The sequence below is a fragment of the Citrus sinensis genome, chromosome 8 (genome assembly GCF_022201045.2).
Source record: "Citrus sinensis cultivar Valencia sweet orange chromosome 8, DVS_A1.0, whole genome shotgun sequence".
Classification (NCBI taxonomy): Eukaryota; Viridiplantae; Streptophyta; class Magnoliopsida; order Sapindales; family Rutaceae; genus Citrus; species Citrus sinensis.
The window spans coordinates 21,582,514-21,601,398 of NC_068563.1; the positions used below are offsets into that span (position 1 = coordinate 21,582,514).

The 18,885-nt window shown below is 32.2% G+C and overlaps 1 protein-coding gene and 1 long non-coding RNA gene across 9 annotated transcripts in view; one reads left to right on the forward strand and one right to left on the reverse strand.

Annotated features, from left to right (window-relative positions):
* The window catches only part of LOC102617995 (disease resistance RPP13-like protein 4), a 132,176-nt gene extending 117,661 nt beyond the window's left edge, over positions 1 to 14,515 (reverse strand). For 5 of the 7 annotated variants that reach the window (XM_052432319.1, XM_052432318.1, XM_052432317.1 and 2 more), the window contains exon 1: positions 14,364 to 14,515. The gene's annotated coding sequence lies outside the window, so the exon portion shown is untranslated. Of the gene's footprint in view, positions 1 to 14,266 lie in introns of all 7 variants that reach the window. The other 2 variants (XM_052432312.1, XM_052432314.1) reach the window with 2 other exon arrangements.
* Positions 14,516 to 16,768: 2,253 nt separating this feature from the next.
* LOC127899166 (uncharacterized) lies at positions 16,769 to 18,627 on the forward strand. 2 transcript variants are annotated; one of them, XR_008051103.1, is made up of 2 exons: positions 16,769 to 17,696; positions 18,374 to 18,627. It is a non-coding gene; the product is annotated as an uncharacterized LOC127899166 (long non-coding RNA). The 2 variants fall into 2 exon arrangements; XR_008051104.1 differs by having other exon boundaries at positions 18,378 to 18,627.
* The last annotated feature ends 258 nt before the right edge of the window (positions 18,628 to 18,885 follow it).

Here is an 18,885-nt window from a genome sequence, read left to right on the forward strand (position 1 = left end):
CATGGCACTGGTAAACCATCCTCAATTATCCATTATTAAGTTTAACATAGACCTAAGGCCCCTTCACATCATTCAGCCAAGCAACCACTAAGCTGAAGAGGTTTGATGAAACAACGTCTATGCATAATTAAAAATAAGCATAAGATGTACGCAGCTTGTGCATGTGAAAAATGAGCACAAACTTCACCTAAACAACCATAAAGAATAAAAAAAAGAACAGAGCGAACCAGTTAGAATGGAAATATCAAAAGGATCGGAGAAAAGCCTAGAACTTCCATACCTCCTCCAATTTTCTTTGGTATAGATCTGTTCGGTAATATGCAGTTGCCATCAACAGAGTTGGATTGTAAGAAGTGAAAAGACTGCAAAACAACTATCAAAACAGATAATGCTGAAGCTAACTTTGAAGAAATATGAAAATTCACAGATGTGCTATAGACAGGGATGGGCAAAATCGAGGGCCAGCTGGTCTTAGGCTCCATTCGGTACAGCTGTCTTGCGGCTGTACTTCCAAAGCAAAGCTGCCAAAGTGTTTAGTAAGACACTTTCAGCTTCATTTTGGAAGCTAAGCTAATTTTTCCCATAGTTGTTTTATGAAAAATTATTACCCTCACTAACTTGCCTTTAACAAACTTCAAAGCTTTGATTACCAAACACTCATTTAGTTTCACTAGATAGCTAGTGCTTCCATTTCACAGAAGTTGCGGCTTCAAAGCCTCAACACCACAATCCCATAAGAAGCCTTACTGATGGGTTATGACTAAAGTGTATCCATGCCAGGAAAATACCTAGTTTCTGGGAAGCCCCAGCTGGATCTGGTGATGTTTGGCTGGGATCAGGTTATAAAACTTATATTGGTATTCAAGCTTATGTGTCAGAGACTCTAAGATACTACTCTTATAACAAGCATAAAGTCCCACTTCATGTACCTGCTCAATGACGCATTGTCATACATATTCAGCTTTTCAAAGAAAGCAAGGGTATAAAATGTGAAACGATCCACGACAGATACTCCAACCTGAAGTTAATAAGAGATGTTCATATGTAATAACTGCAATTGTAGAAGCAAAATAAAAGATTGAAACTTCAAAAGCAGGGTATACTAGGTCTTATATGTTTAAAGGATTGGTAAACAAGAAAATTCTATCATCTTAGCACTTACATCAGAGTCCAAGTGATGAGAATATGAGTTCTCCCCTTTCATGCTACTTCCAATTGCCAAAACACCTGGAGAATGAAGCTGCACAATTTAAAAAAGGTGTTTCCTTCAGCATCAAAATCACTGGTTAGGTAAATCAACTTTTAAAATGTATGCTAAGTTAAAAGACTCAGAAAGTCACGTCACTGGGTCCAAATTCGATTCAGAAGCTTGTTACCAAACTCAAAACTTAGATGATAGTGACCAGTTAACTAAACAAAGATGCATCTCCCAAAAGCCGAGGTGCACAACAATTGTAAACATAGCTTTCATGAACAAACTTTTGGGGATCTCATGCGGCGGAGCAGGTGTGTTGGCCCACAAATGAAACAGATAACTGCTTGAGTATAATGACATTTGATTCTTAAATAATTATGAGTAGTCACCAATGAAAGAGCAGCTATGAAGTGATTCGTAGTTTAACCATTCAAACTGAGCAACGTAGGTTAAAGATTTTTCTTCACACTACCACGCGCATGTTTCGCTAGTTTAAAAATAATAATGCAGAAAAGTAAAGTCTAATAATCGCTAGAAGTAACTAGTCTAATATTTATGAAAAGTGAAACCCATTTAAACACACCATACTAACCTGAGAAAAGAGTGTGGCAGCTTGGCAAGTGTCCACCATTATCAACAACTCCTTGAATCTAGTTTTGTGGTAAGACACACAAGCTCATTATTAAGCAGGATCATTACTGCATAAATGTCAGCGGCCACCAAAATCTACCATAAACGATTAGCATTTCACGTCGGCATTTTCCATTGAGAAATAAATATGTTTCATCCATACACCATCCAAAATGGCAGAACTACAAGTCTATAAACCCTTTTACTTTCATTCTTATGGTTGAATGTTATTGTTAAAGGCAACAGACATGAAAGCAGAATACAATCTTACCTGCGCTTTTCTTTCATTTGCTTCACTGCATCTGCTAGATCATGACTTTGGAGCTCTTCTGAGTCCTGAAATTTTAAAAATTCATCTCCCCCATGCCCAGTCATGTATAGAAGAATATGGCTTCCTTCGTCACTTAAAAGATGCTTTGATCTAGGAACAGCAGCCTCATGACGCCCGGTCAAAACTCTTAAAAAGTTTTCAACAGTCACTTCATAACCACGATAGTCTACCTGGGTGATTGAAGTTTAGTAAAATGAGGATCTGCTAAACTTTAATTTCCTAGAAGCAAGGCATGTTCAGTAATTATACAACCTTAAATTTAAATTCTTGATTGACTGTCTCCATAAGGTGTTCATTGAAAGCCTTATGGAGACTTATAAGGAGACAGCACCCCTTTCAAAACCTAAAGACCTAGGCAGAGTATCTGGAGAACACAGTACCAACCTCGACATTATCTCCGTACAAATTAAGTTTATGGTTCTCGTTATTGAAAACTTGTGCTGGATACTTGTTTCTAGCATTACAAGCCATGTCATCTGCCAGCATAAGTATTATCCTCTCATCGGGTACTCCTAGCCGCTTAACTGTTCTGAAAAATCAAGTTAAGGTGCACAGTCGACAAATGAAAACAGGAGGGAAGAGGAATGCAAATTACTTCACAAGATGATGCGAAAACAACAAGCTAATTGCTTACCTATATAAGGATAATGTGTTAGCCATATGCCGATAATTGAACCTGAAAAAACCAATTCAGCAATTAATTCAATTGGCAAAGGACATGGAATCTGTTTTTAGTTCATCAAAACAATGCCATTTGACATGGCTCAAGTATCTAGTAACTTTATGAATCCAAACAATAAAAAACTTAAAGAATCAAGCTTATCAACAAGAATGCAGTAATATTAGCTGAAACTCAGAAATTACAATCACAAGAAAGAGAAATTGTAACATGGGTATTGTTTATCATCAACATTGTTACATGGGTATAATTTATAATGTAATGGCAAAGCGTTAATTCTTCCCAAATCAAATCAAAATCGGGAAAAAAAAATTATAAAAACTGCAATAAATAAAATAAAATAAAAATGAAGGTGATTTAGTTACCAGAAGCGAGAAGTGCAAACCAAGACAGCCCAATTGTTAGTGTGCATGGTTGTCTCAGCTGACGCTCTGTACGAAATCGAAATGGAGAGAATAAAAAACAACAGCATCGCCGCCAAACTTTTGAAACCAAATGAATTGTACATCTTGAACCGGACCATCATTTTCTCGCGAATTTTAATTTCTGGGTGAAAAACTCAAAACTGTGATTTAAATTTTATTCGTTTTTTTTTTCCTTTCCCTCTTTTGCTGAGGATGAAATCTATTGTTGCGGTTTCAGTGTCGCAAACAGTGCTCCGGCCGGATCCACGTCCCAAAGTTGAAATTATTTTTTTAAATTTAGCCCATTACAGAAAACAGATCGAAGCTTGAATCAATCATACAAGTCCAACTACCTGGGGTACAGCAACTAGAAGCTTGCATAAATTAAGTGAACTCACATGCTGGAGAGTACGAGTCAAATGAGCCCAGTTACTGGAGAGCATAACTACAGGAAGAAAAAATAAATAATCCTAGCTGCTAGAGCCCAGTTGCTAGATTTTTTTTTTTGAAACTCCAGTTGCTAGAAATTTGATTAGAGATAAAGAAGGCTAGCCTTTGGGAGTCTTATTTAGGCCCACGAAGTTTTATTTGCACCCATTAAAATAAGAAGAATCCCCAAGGTCAATTTGAGTTTGAAAAAGAGAAATGTTGAGATCAATATTGATTACCGATAAAATTTTGAATTAGCCCCGTTTGATGTGGAAATTGAAATTGAATAAAATATTTATTTTATAATTTATGTTAAAATTTGTATTTGTTAAATTTTGTAAAAACTGCTCATTTTAATAATTTTTTTAAAAATTTTGATAGTAACTATTTTTTTATAGAGAATTATTTTTTCATATTATTAAATAATTTATTATACATTTTTAAAGTTTCTATTATAATCTTAATATTTTTAAAAAATAATTATATCTTATTTTTTCATATACCATAATATTAAGTCATTAGTTATCATATTACTACCACAATTAAATTACAGCTACAACTGGTGTATATTCACTCTAGTATCAAAGTTTTAGTTTAGTGAGTTCATATTTTTTTATATTTGACTTGTATTTCCTATTATAAAATTAAAAAAGAAATGTTTGCATATAATTATGTAAATTTTTTTAACTTTGAACAATTTCACATGAATTAACCATAACTTTTAAAATTAATTTCATAAACATGTTTTTTAATATTCAATCTATTTATATTTTTTCCATGTTTATTGCATCAAGTTTAATATTAATGTAATATATATTACTTTTTTTTTATCTAGATTACGTATTAGTATGAATTTTTATCATATTTTATATAACAAATTTATTAATTTTTTTCAGTTAATGTCATTTTACGTGTTTTTTTAAAAGATATGTCTAAACATCATTAAATATAATCAAAAAAATAAAAGGTGATTTAAACTTACGTATGTTTTAGTTATTATATAATAAAATAATACATTTATAATAAAATTTAACAAACGCACGTACATTACTTTTAAAATTTACAGCAACCGCGACAACACAACTTACTAAATACCAAGCAACTTTTTTTAATTAGCTGCTTATTGCATCCATACAGTAAAAACAACTTATTTAATTAACAATTGCAATCCCAAAATGACTCTTTGTCCTTATCCCATCTCGTAACCCGACAAATAAATTATCTTTAAGCCACCAAAACTATTTGAATTTTTGGGCAATGGAAAATGCTATTTCCACAAAATCAAAAGAAATTAATTTTCCTATGTCAGATGGACCGGTATTGATTCGGTTTAGAATTAATCCATAATTTGGTTCCCCTTTCTTTTTTTGTTTTTTCAAGTTCATTCATTTGTATTTTGTGATTTTTTTTATGTTACATTTACTAATTTTTAATTGGAATGGATGTAATCAGAATGTTAATTGATAATCAGAATAAATTTTTTGACTTTACTTATAGGAATTGGAATCAAAATGAGTTATATTACTATTAATCTGTTTATTTTGTCTTGGAATCAAAATAGATTATTACAAGTTACTAAAATAACCTAAGTTGATTATTTTCATTATTTATTATAATAATTGTGATTATGATTATTATCATTCAATATAATTATTGTTAATAATAATAATAATAATAATAATAATAATAATAATAATAATAATAACAATAATAATAATAATAATAATGACAGCAATGATATATTATTATTACTACTACTACTACTACTAGTACTATTATTATTGTATTACTAATGATAAATAATTTAGGACCTATTTGCAAGTGGCAAAAATTAATAAGGGTAATTTGAAAATTATAAAAATTTAATGGGGGAAAAATAAAAAGTTTAAGAAAAGGAAACTTGATTTTCAACATTCCTTAATAGTTAATTAAAAAAACATATGGGCCTCATATATTTCATTCCCATTCCCACTTCTACTTTAACAAATAAACGCTATCAATCATTCTCATTTTAGATTATGATTCATCAATCCTACAAATAACCAAACCACATCAAATTGAATCATTGGAGCCGTTTGGTCTTTTAGTGGGCATCGATTTTTTTTTGTCCACCCCTGTCCATGCCTATAAAGAAGGATTTTATACTCCATATTTTTATACTTGAAAATGAATATAATAAAAGTAAAAATAGCATGCTTGAATGGGTTGAATATCTCTATATTTTGTGTTTTTATTTCTATTTATGTGCACTTTGTTATTTAGTGAATCTCAATTAGTAACAAATTACCCACCAAATAACTTTTTTATTACATCCATTTTCATCTCTTTATTATACATATATATTCTTTAAGTAATATGATGATAATCTGACTTCTTTCACGCTAATACGAACGAGATTGGAACCTGATACTTTAATACATACTATCATAAAGATTTTTACAAATCAAACAACTAAGCACTCACAAGTTTTTGTTTAACTTACCTTGAATAATATCTCAAGTAAATGAAATATATTTTTAAAAACCCTAAACTATATATGTCGTCATTTTCATGAAAAGAATGGATCAAAGCACAATGAGGATGCCATTGGTGATGCAAATGAGAGGAGAGATTCACACCAAACGCCTCTATTTTGATGATAAGTGTTAAAAATGAGAATTTTCCATCTCTTGTGTATCAATCATTAGCATTCGTCATCACTAGTTGTTCATGTTTGAATTCTTTAGTGGCCTCATTTAATCTAATATACGATATGGAGACCATAAAAATTAAATTATTTAATATGAAATTAAAGAATGTAGGGTGGTCTCTTCCCCTTGCTATTTTTGGTTTACTATGTAATGATGCTTATGGGATTGCACACTCCCGTTTAGTGTTGCATTAGCTCTTCGTGAGCCCTTCTTTAATAAAAAAAAATGTAGGCTGGGTGTATAATAAAAGAAGCGGGAGTTATGTAATAAAAAAAAAATTACTTATTTGTAGAATTGACTCGAAGATAAAGGGGCATGTGAATGATGTTAGGGTTGAGCTTAAAAAAAGCTCATAGGAGTGGTCTTCATGGCTCAAATACCTTACATAGCCCACTTACAAAATTGGGCCTTCAAAAGAGTTTCAAGTCAATCACTGTTGAACTTGTTCATCTTCATCCTCTCTTGTGACATGTTTTGGTTATTTTTTTTTGGTTAATCTCTCTGATTCTTTTTAGTTAATTTTTTAATAGGAATTTATGCTAACTAGTATTATGAATATTCCTATTCAAATACGTACATGGGTAAAGTGGAATGCTTAACACTCGGTAACAATGAAAATAGTAATATTAGTAATCATTTAACAAGTTTCAATTTATAATCTAATATGTAGCCTGGTGCTTAGATTCGGATGTTCAGATGAATTTAAAATACAAAGTTAAAAGATAAGAAAAATACGAACTAGAATGCACTATTCTTGTCTTTAGTGTATCGAAGTTTATATCTTCTTTTTCTTTTTTAATCTTTTAACTCCATCTTGATAATTTTAAAATATGAATGTCAGCAATTAAGCATGACTCATCATATGCTATATTAATTTAAATATACATTTTGCATTAAAAAATAAACAATACTAAATTCTAGTTTGTAATCAATCCTTCTAATAAAAAGACTTGTTTAATATAGTAGTAAGTATCCTGCAACACCATCATTATGAGTTTTAATTTGACTTTTAAGAACGGACAAAGATCCTCTTTTAATATTTTTTTCCCCTAATCTTTTCAAGTGAAATAAGTGGTTAAGATTGAATTTTAAAATTTGATATTGACAATCAAGCCAATTTTTTTTCACTTTATTTAGAAATAAATTTATAAATATTGAAGGACTAAGAGAGATTAAAAGAGATTGAAAAAAAAAAGGGAGAGAATCCTAATCCTTGAAGAACAAACCCACATTCTCTATCCTATCAAATGAAATTCTAATGCAAAATAAAGAAAAATGATAGGTAAAAATCAGTGCTCTAAAAGTGAGCGGAGAATTGATTCTTCTTCCCTTACTTTATAAAGAGATGGTGCTAATAATAATATACTTAAACAAAGTTGTAGTAGGGAATAAACATAGCATGCTAAAGCCTAATAATAACTAATAATGGGAAGGGATGCAGCCTGCCGCAGCATGAAATTGAAATCAGCCTAATCAGGTTAATCAATATCTTGTGTGGCAATCTTTAGCACCTTCATTCCATCTTTTATTTGCTTACTTTTCCTATGAAGAAACAAATGGAAAAAAGGCAGATTTTTAGCTACCAATCAAATTCAACACCCCCAATACGTTTCGAGAGAAGTGGACAGCTTTAGCAATTTGGTGGTTTTTTTTTAATATTTTAATACACTTGAAGTAGTCTGAATTGTAAATGAAATTGAATGTCTGAATTTAAATAATATATTTTTAAAAATTATTAAAAATAAGTATTAAAATATTTTTTAACTTAAAAAATCCGAAAACTATTAGTTTTACATTTGTGCCCTTATAAATGTGAAACAAATATTCACACATATTAAAGAATACAAATAAAATAATATATTATGAACACAAAAAAATCATACTCAATTGGATACAATTCTTTAATATTCTTAATTAGTACATGTTAATTGATTTTATTGTAATTTACGATGTTTTTTATATTGTTCATTAAAAAATATGAAGATAATAATGCTAATTTGAAGAAAATAAAAAGATAAACAAATAATAGTCTATCATTACATCAACACAAGTTATAGAGATAGATAATAACGTTAATTATTAAATTTTATTCAAGTAAGGAAGAAAATCGATTAATTAAATTGGAATATTTTGGAGAATATTTTTTAATTATTATCATTAAGACTTTTTAGATTAAGCAAAAAGCTAAAAAAATTGGTTTAATAACTTAATGATTTAATGACTGAAAACTTTCGTTAAGTTGAAAAAACCAACGGACTTAATGACTTAATTGATTGAATTTAAGTAAATTAAGCCATTAAGTAAAAAAAAAAACAAACAAACAAACAGGCCCCTCTTTAGCTTTGCTTTGCGTGCACTCAAAATCTTGATAAAAACCCCTCTTTTAAATTTACAATTGTAACCTCAATGGAAAATTATAAATGACATTAAAAGACAAAGACAGGAACTCATCTGTGCTCAATTATTCATAATCTTCTATCACAAATACATGTACATTAATGTTTGGTTAAGATTTACTTAGTTTTATATTCTCATCTAATGACTACCAATTATATTTCTAAAACATTAGCAAAAAAATCAATTCAATATTGAATTTAAATCCTATTATTATGTGTGGCTTTTGCAGTACTTCATATGAGTTTTGCTTGGTCTCTTCAGGAACTATTACATAATTTATGATTTTATCTCTTGTTTGGTTGTTGAAGTGTTTTGAATTTTGATAATATATGCAACTTTCAAGTAGTTTGAGGTTTTTTTTTCATTTGCACAATGATTTATAAGAATAAAAAAATGAAAAAGGTTAAGAGGAAAGTTAGGTATCCCAATATTCAAGTCTTAATTTAAGTCGCAACTGATATAACGTTCATCCATTGAATGATAGTTAAATAATTTTAAAAGTTATGAATTAAATTATTTAATAAATGAGTAACACATGATATTTGGATTTAAGTTGAGATTCAAATGTTGGGATGTCTAATATTATTGAAAACTTAATACAGTAACACTGGCCAAGTTTGAATATTCATGACACTCAAGTAACAGACAAATTGAATACATACCTCAAGAAGATCCAACAATAATACATGTCATGCTCTTATTTTATCATAAGTGGCTAGTATAATTAATGAAAGTAGCAGTGTACCATACATTCTGATTTCTCAATCCTGATTCTTCTTCCAGACAGCCGACTTGTCAAGAGGAAAAGGGGAATTTTTCAGATTGAAGCAACGACTAACCTCTGCATAACGTAGTATAGGCATATCCTCCAGCAAAACATTCCAATCAAGATCTAAGTTTGGCACGAACTTTAAACATAGACCCTCGAGAACCCATGTAGTGCCATTGCTATCCTGATCAGATTCAGAACTGATTTCGAAGTTGCTGATGTCTCCATCCTTAAGACAGAGATATTGCAGGCTTGAGAGGTGCTTAAGATTAATCCATTTTGGCAGAATTTCGTGGTTTGTCGAGCTGTGATAAGACATTCCATTCATCTTCCGAGATTTCGCTCTCATTATTTATGGACATTTGTAGAACTCTTAGCTGCTTCAGTCCCAGCAGGGCGTTAAGCCGACAGCCTTGTGTGTTAGACTGACTCGCCACCCGAAATCCAGACAGCTCCTGGAGATAAATTAGCTTCTCGAGTCCATGACTTAGATACTGGAGAGGACAAGATCCGAGGTCCAAGATGATCAACATCTTCAAACTAGTAATTGATGGATGTAGTTTGGTGCACCTCCTCAGAACAAGTATTTGGAGATTACGAAGCTTTTGAATTGGAGATGGGAGCTCAATAGTGCCTGCAACACCGCTTAGTTGAGACATGCAAGGCGTTTAAGTGAAGAGATCTTATCCAATAGATCCTCAACATTAATTCGATCAAGCTTACAGTATGAGAAATCCAGCACCCTCAGTGACGTGAGCGATTTCACATTCCAAAGGGAAACTGGAGTGCTTGATTGCAGTATCAATGCCCTGAGCCTTGAACTTTTTTTCAGGGATTTTGGATCCATGTCACTGGTGAAACCGAACCATCACGAGTCTTGTGTCAATTTCTGCCTGCCTTGTTCATCAAAGCTGCAAAAAGCCTCATCTTTTGCAATCTGAACGGTCATATCCCTGACCAGATCGTGCATCTTGCAACTATAGACCCTGCCATCATAGCCTCTTCGATGCACAACTTCAACCAAGCATCTGCTTACTAGCTCTGAAAGATAATCAAAGCCTAATTCCGTAGCAATCCGATTGTCCCTGCCCCGGATGAGTCCTTGTTAGGAAATTGATGGGTGAAGCAGACATGTAACTAAAATAAAATTGGAAGAAAATAAAGAACAAGCACAAAAAGTGGACACCAGAAATTACGTGGTTCGGCTTTTATCCTACGTCCATGGGCGAAGAGAGAAAGAAAATATTTTACTAGTGAAAAGGAGTTACAAGTATTGTAGTATTTTAGCTCACTACCCAAAACCTCAATACACTCAAACTCTCAAATCAGTAAACAAGAGCTTTTATTATTTAAGCTCTACAAAAAACTCTCTGCAGGAATTGCTTCTCATAACTCTCGACTCTCTTTACAAAATTGGATACAAGCTCTAAATTGAGAGCTTGTATTTATAGGCAAAAATTTGCATCAAAAGTCAAAAAAGTGGCCATAAACTTCAAGCCATACAGCTCAAAAATTTTAGTTTTTCAAACTTTGAATTTTTGAGCTTTGAATTTTTTTTTTTTTTTTACCAAACATTACGGCATCTAGAATTTCAAAGCCAAGTGCCAACCATTTTACTTCTTCAAACCTTCTAGATGCAGAGAAACATTTTTGAACTCCCACCCACCAATGTACCATCTGTTCACCACTTATCTCAAAGTTGTTGGGATAAACAGAGAAACACATGAGGCACTGCTTTAGATGTGTGGGGAGTTCATCATAGCTCAGTCGTAGAGAAGCCACCACCGAATTGTTCTCTCTTTCGGTTGTCAAATATACATGAAAATCATCATTGATTTTATTCCACTCACTAAGGGAATGGACTTTTGGAGCAAGCAAGCCACCTATTGTCTTGATTGCCAGTGGTAGTCCCCCGCATTTCTTCAAGATCTCTCTACCTTTTTTTTTTATCAAACTCCTTATTGGGGCATTTTCCTTTGCTCGTTAAAAATGCATGCTTGCAGAGTAATGACCAACTCTCCTCTTCATTTAAAATTTTTGGGCGATGAATTCTTGACTCATCAACTCCCATACTGTTGACAACGGTTTCATTTCTAGATGTGATGATAACGAAGCATCTTTTTTCAGTCGGATATAAGTTCTTCCACAAATCTAGATTCATTCTCCACACATTATCCATTACAATGAGACAGGTCTTGTCACTGAGCCTCTGTTGAATTTTGTGTAGCAAATAACTTTCTTTAATTCCCGATTAATCCTCTCCCAGCTGTTTCAACATGGCCCTCATTACTCGTTCCTCGCTGAAGTTCTGAGAAACTGGCACCCATATCCTCTTCTCAAAGTATGCAACCATCTCTCTATCGTTGAATATCTTTTGGGCAATGGTGGTTTTGCCTAAACCACCCATACCCACAATACCATTTGCTGAAGCTTCTCATTACTGCTAAGTAGGGATGGCAATTTGCGGGCTTGGGCCGGGCTTTTTAAAGCCCAGGCCCAAGCCCGCATCATTCAAACAAAGCCTAGGCCCTTCAAAAGTCCGCCCAACTTGGACGGGCCGAACTCAGGCCGGGTCTGGGCCTGGCTCAGGCCAAGCTTGGGCTTTTTAAATGAATTATAAAATATTTTTTAAATTAAGAAAAAATATTTAAATTAAAGATAATAATCTAATATATAAATAGAATAATGGTCAAATACATGAAATATTAGTAATACAACCTAATAAAATAACAAATACTAATATAAAAAATTAAACTAATTTAATATTTTAAATTTTTTCTTTTTTATTTAAATTAAATTTATTTTTTATTCATAAATTTAAAAAGCCTGGGCTAAGTCGGGCTTTTTTGCGAAGCCCTTGTCCAGGCCCAACATATGTGGGCTTTGTAATTTTTGGGCCCATATCCAGGCCCATCTGTGCGGTCCGGGCTTTAGGCCCGCGTGCTTGGGCTGGGCTTGGCCGGGCCTGGACAAGCCCGGGCTTTTTTGCCACCCCTACTGCTAAGGATCCACCCTTTAATCTTTTCCAAGTCCTTCTCAAAACCGATTATTTCAGATGGTTCGCGGTCCTCTAGGGAATATTTAAATATTTGGTATGATGAATTATTGGGCCCCTGCTAGATGATTGGCTGTTCTGCTCTTCCATACACCCCCAAGCTAGACTCCATTTTCTCAATCCGTGAATTGATATGCTTCAAATCCTTGCCTGTTTGGTATATGAAAAACAAGTCACGAAGTGAGAACCTGTGGCAAAACCCATCTTTTCGATATTCATCTCTAATTTGGCAATCCGTCATTATGTCATCAGCTTCATAAATTAATTTTCTCAGGTTAGGCAAGATCTTCTGCATGAACTTCCCCCGAGTTTTCTGCTTATCAGTGCAGGAAATGAAGGCAGTCATTAGCTCAAGCTTTGTCTTCATTACCTCCAGCTGATCTTTAAAATCAAGTGCGTACTGAGCTTGAGTCAGCAATGCAAAAAACACTTTCTCTATCAATGTCCCAATCATCGCCTCTGTCGCTTTCGACGCCGCCATATCCTCGGGCAAATGTTCCCTGTTAATTTCATGGTCATTATCATCTTAGTAAAGTATACATCTTATGAGCTCGTATGGGCTTCAGCTACAACCATACAATCACGTCACACATAAAGTACAGATGTCAGAAAAGAAACTAGCACTTTCAGTACTTGGAGGGACGAGACAAAATATATAATGGATTCATCTCATTTCCATGGGACATGACAGAACATCTATCAGAATAGTGAAGTCACCCAACAACATTGATCAGAGTAAAATTGTGTCATATGCGTGAATCGACAGAATGATACTAGTCAGAACATAATAATGTATCGAACAAAAAACTGACAATTGAAGCTAAGGTCTAGCTCACTTTCTTAGGACTCAGGTCTTAGGTTCGAGCTTCAATTGAACAAGTTACGAATAAATTCTTTTGGTAACCAAGGATCAAATACAATAATTAATTGCTAAGGTCGCTCCAGTAGTAAAAGCGACTTTCCTAAGACTTAGGTCTTAGCTTCGAGCTCCAGTAGTGTTGAAAATAGCAGCCATGATCATGACCAGTCAATAGTTGACCTCAATGACACATTAGCATATCTAAGCTACACCCATTTACCAGCTGATGAAAGAAATGAGACAAATTCAATGAGGTGGCAAAACAGTTACACAGAGGAATATCAGCACATGGGATGAATGGATGAAGATTCTAGAAGCATTGTATCATTGGCTAATGATTCACAGATTGTTTTGTTTTATCTGAAATTGTTATCCTTAGCTAGCTGTCATTTTTGTTCCTTTATGTATATATAGACGATGGCCTGTAAACATTATTCATTCATGTTTCATTTCAATAAAAAGCCTCTGGTTTTCTGCTCTGCTTGCCAAAAGAAAAGCAATTCCTAAGGAATTTAAGTAGTAGAACAAGTTACGAATTGGTTCTCTGCGTAACCAAGGATCCAATACAAGAATTTATTGAAAATATATTTATCATAACTTTAAACTTAAGTGATAGGACGGCAAATATTAACTTGATAAAAGATCATCATCAACCATCAAATTCTATAAACAAGTTTTAGAAATTTTCATGTTTAAATTCACATCAATCAGAGATTTAGCAATGGCATGGGTGAATCATAAAAGGGTTTTAAGCAGAAGCACTTACTGGAATCCTGAAAGTGTGTATATATATAGCTTGACTGGGCTGAACAGAGAGTATGTTAGAACCTGAAACCCAAAAAACAAATTGAGTTTTAACAGTCAGAGTAGATTGTTCAGCTGAATAAAACAGAGTACCATGTAAACAAATTATTTTTATTTTTACTTGTAATTCCTAGCTAGCTGTTCAACGTTTCAGTTCGCTTAATCACTCACTAGCTCCTATCTGGCTCTGCTAATTTGATTTATGTTGCCGACATTTATTATATAGGAGAAGAGATGCCAGAATTGATCAAATAACAAGCCACCTGCGCTTTGTATTTTGAGGGTACAAGAAAAGAAGGTGAAAAATATTTTGACTGATTAATTAAAGTTGAAAGCCGTTGGAATTTGGAGATAAGAAGCATTTTTATCCTCTTCTCTTCACAACAATCAAATTTTGTTTAATTAAATATCATAACAATTATATTTTTAATTTTAACAAATTATAAATTTACGATTTGAATGAGAGCACACAGTTGCATAAGAATTTTAAGAAAAAATATTATCTTAGTAGTTTATGGAAATCATTAATTTAGACCTTTAGCCCAAGTTGGGACTATGTAAAATTATTATATAATAGAGTTTATTAACTTATGAGTATTAAATTGTAGTGGATTTACTATATTAACCTAAGTGGTGATCTTATTTGCAGTACTAGAGAAGTTTTGATGGTATAGTTAATAGGTCAAAGAAGAATTGTGGTAAAAAGAGTGCGTGAAAAAAAAATATATCGAAATAATAATGATTTTAAATTTTCTAATTTATTTCTTACCTAATTAAGGATAATTTTGGGTTCACGTAAAATATGTAGGGATACATATGAAATTATATTGAACATAAAGTTGTTTCTCAAAATTAAATTTTAAAAAACTACTATCTCCTTGCTTTTCAAAATCAGCTGTACTATAATATAAAATTATTTTGTCAAAAGTGATTTTTAAGAAAATTTATCAAACAGTAAAGTTAACTTTTAATTTTAAAAATTATTTTTGAGCCTTCTAACAGAAATTTCAAACAAATCCCAAATATTTCTAAATAACCAAATATAACATTACTTATAAATAAATTGAAGTGGTAGGTTATTCTGTCCCAACAGTCATTTCAAGGCCAGTATCTCACATACAAACAAAAGGTGCTGTATCGATTCCTCTCACTCGTTTGAATGCTCGAGTGTCTGAGGTCACATACCATCAATAAATAGTTTGCTTATCAAACAAAGAAGAACTTTTTCAAAAAGCAAAAGAAAAAAAAGAAGAGTGATAAAATCCTGAGAATATATGCGTTTTCTTTGCAGGTGAATTCGTATTCAAAGGGCCCGATAAAGCTTGAAAATATTAATTGATACTATTCTTGTTGAATTTTTAACAGGCATGAAGAACAATTATAGGCTGGCATTATTGATGGAACCCAAAGTGAAGAGAATCAAAATAAAACAAGAAAAGGGAAACTGCTTTATTCACAATAGGAAAATAAAAGTACATATATTCGTCACAAAAGTCAAAATCAATATATATATATATGTATATATATATATTTGATATTTCTGTCAAAAAGAAGAATAAATAAAGAGGTTTAAAAGTTTAATGATTATTCTCGGTCGAAGCAAGGAGTGGGTATGTTCGAATTAAAAGTTTCAATTAGATTAAATATGAAATTGATTCTCAAAACAAAATTTTATACTGTTTCCAAGTTCTTCAAACAGTTTTAGTTTACTGACCATTTGAGTTCAAGAGATTAAAAAAATTAATTTTCGTTTTGTGCACTCACTCTATCTTTTACTGGTGGGGTAAAATTTTGAACAAAGTCTATAGAATTTGTGGCTTTGTTACACATATGGCCAGATTTTGGTCCGATTTTACTGTTTAAGCCTTCAAATGATCTTTATTTATTTATTTAAGAAATTTTAAGAATGTTTTCATTGATTTTTTTTTTATCTTCCGTCTGGTTTTTGGAATTAAGGATACTTTGTTTCATTTATTTTATTTTTAATTTTGGTAGGTTAGTAGTAATCTCATATTAAAAATTCGTGTTATTGCATTCTTGAATGTTTTCATTGATGGTTTATCTAAAGGTAATCCAGGTATCTCAATTTGTGGTGGTGTTTTTTGAGATTACACGGGATCTTTTTAGGTGCTTTTGGTCTTTCTTTAGGCATTAACACTGCCTACGTTGCTGAAATTATGGCAGCTACGTTAGCTATTGAATTTGCTCATGACAAGGGTTGGTATTGTCTTTGGATAGAAGGCGACTCTATGTTAGTCATTCATCTTTCTTCCAATCCTTCGCTCCTCCTCCATGGGGTATTCATTGTCAAAATTGGCTGCATCTAGAAGCTTTGACAAGAATGGTTGGCACTTAGTTTTGAATTCTAGATGCCGTAATGTTTGGTATTAGAAAAGAAAAATTCAAAGTTTGAAATTTGTAAGTTGTATGGCTTGAGGTTTTGGCCACGTGTTTGACATTTGAGGCAAAATTTTGCCTATAAATACAAGCTCTCAATCTAGAGCTTGCATCCAATTCCATTTGAGAGAGCAATTTAGCATTTGAGAGAGAGTTTAGAGAGCTTGCATTTATAAGCTCTTGTTACAGTGATTGAGAGAGTTTGGGTGTATTGGGGTTTTGGGAAGTGAGCTAAAATACTACAATACTTGTAACTCCTTTTCACTAGTAAAATATTTCCTTCTGTCTTTGCCCGTGGACGTAGGCTAAAAGCCGAACCACGTAATTTCTGGTGTCTTCTATTGTGCTTGTTCTTTATTTTTCTTCCAATTTTACTTTAGCTGCGTGTCTGCTTTACCCACCAATTTCATAACATTCATAACAGATGGTTGAATTGTTGTAATCTCATCAACTCTATATACACTACTACAAAACAGGACAAAGATGACATGTAATACATGACAAACATACTATTAATTGTCATCTATTAGTTTAGATGACTTTTATTTACTTTTGGAAGTCATATATTATAAAATTGTTTTTACTTATGACATAAAAATGACTCACCACTAAATAAGAAGTCATCTTTAATTAATTAAAAGGTGACTCTTCTTTTTAAAATGTGTCATTTAGTTTGTAGTATAAAAACGCCACTTTCCCTCTTTATTTTCTTTGTCTACCGCAAAATATCATTATCTCTTTGTTTCAGCCTCCATTCTTCTATGACTTTCGTTCCCTGTAAAATTCCCCTTCACCCATACAATACATCTTCCTATCTTCTATTTCCAAGTTCCAAACTCTTAATTTCACCCATTATTTATATAGACCCAAAATCGTAAACCCTAACTGTTCACACATAGTCGAAGTGAAGACAAATTGAGAAGAAATCTGGAAGCTCTGGACCACACATGTTGGCAAGAAGATTATAAAGCTTGGAACCACATCACTATCAAGGAAATTGTTGAAGCATTTGGCTACCTTGGATATTGGATTTTAAAAGTTTCGGTCCCACATAAAGGTACTTTCTTTCCTTTTGTTTAATCATGTTTGAGAAAGAAAATGATAGATTGTTTGATTGTGGGTGGCCTACATGTGCTGTTTTTTTTTCCTTTTCTTTGTCTAATTTACTCTATTTGAATAGCAAATGTTGACAATATGGATGAACAGTAAAATTATTTCTGGGGATTAATATTTTAGGGAAGTTACAAATTTGGTCGAATCATGTCATGCTCCTTTGAAATTTAATCAGTTATCAATCTCAGAACCTCACGACTTCTATTCTTGTCCTTCAGAATCGTCAACTTGACCTCTCTTCCTTTTAATTGGATTATCTTTCTTTTCTTTTCCCCTTCTCTTTTCTTTCATCTTATCTTTTACGAAACTGGGAAACCAAAAACGACAAGCGCCATGTGGGATTTGTTGCAAAATTATAAATATTTCAAATTCTTCAAATAACTTAAAATTAATTTATATATACACATACTTTCTTATTAAAAAAACTAATAAAAAAATAGAAACTAACGGAGAATTAATAGAATAAGCCTTTATATAATATTATGTGATATTACAATATTAATTAATCATTTCATCCTCTTTCCTTTAGCATCATATAGAATATTGTAAAATCTACCTATAATTATAATCATATTAAAAAGTTTATAAAATTATTTCAATTATTTTCATTTTGTAATTAAGGAAGGTTCATCTAAAGGTTTCACTCTCCAACTCCCTTTGGCTTTGGCATGATTATTGGAGTAGCCAACTGGAGGGGTAGCTGCATTTTGTTGTTCTTGTGAAGAATGTAATACGGTTCTATTTTAAGAAAAAAGAGTTATGGATATCTAGTTACTTTCATTTGGAAATTGTAAACATAAAGAATATTTTTGGTATTGTTTGTCATGTACCAAATTTATATACGACTATTGCAATTGCTTGAATATTTATTTTTATGTTGCAGCTTTTCAAAAAAAAAATTATTGCAATAATAAGAATAATAATAATAATAATAATGATGATGATGATAATGATAATAATAATAATAATAATAATAATAATAGATGACTGATTTTTTGAAAAGTAAGTCACCTATGTGCAGATTGAACACCATTCTGTAGAAAATTAGAACAACATTAGATGACTGCTTTTTGAGAAATGAGTCATCTATGATACTTATTAGATGACTCTCTTTACGCGTCATCTTTTGTACC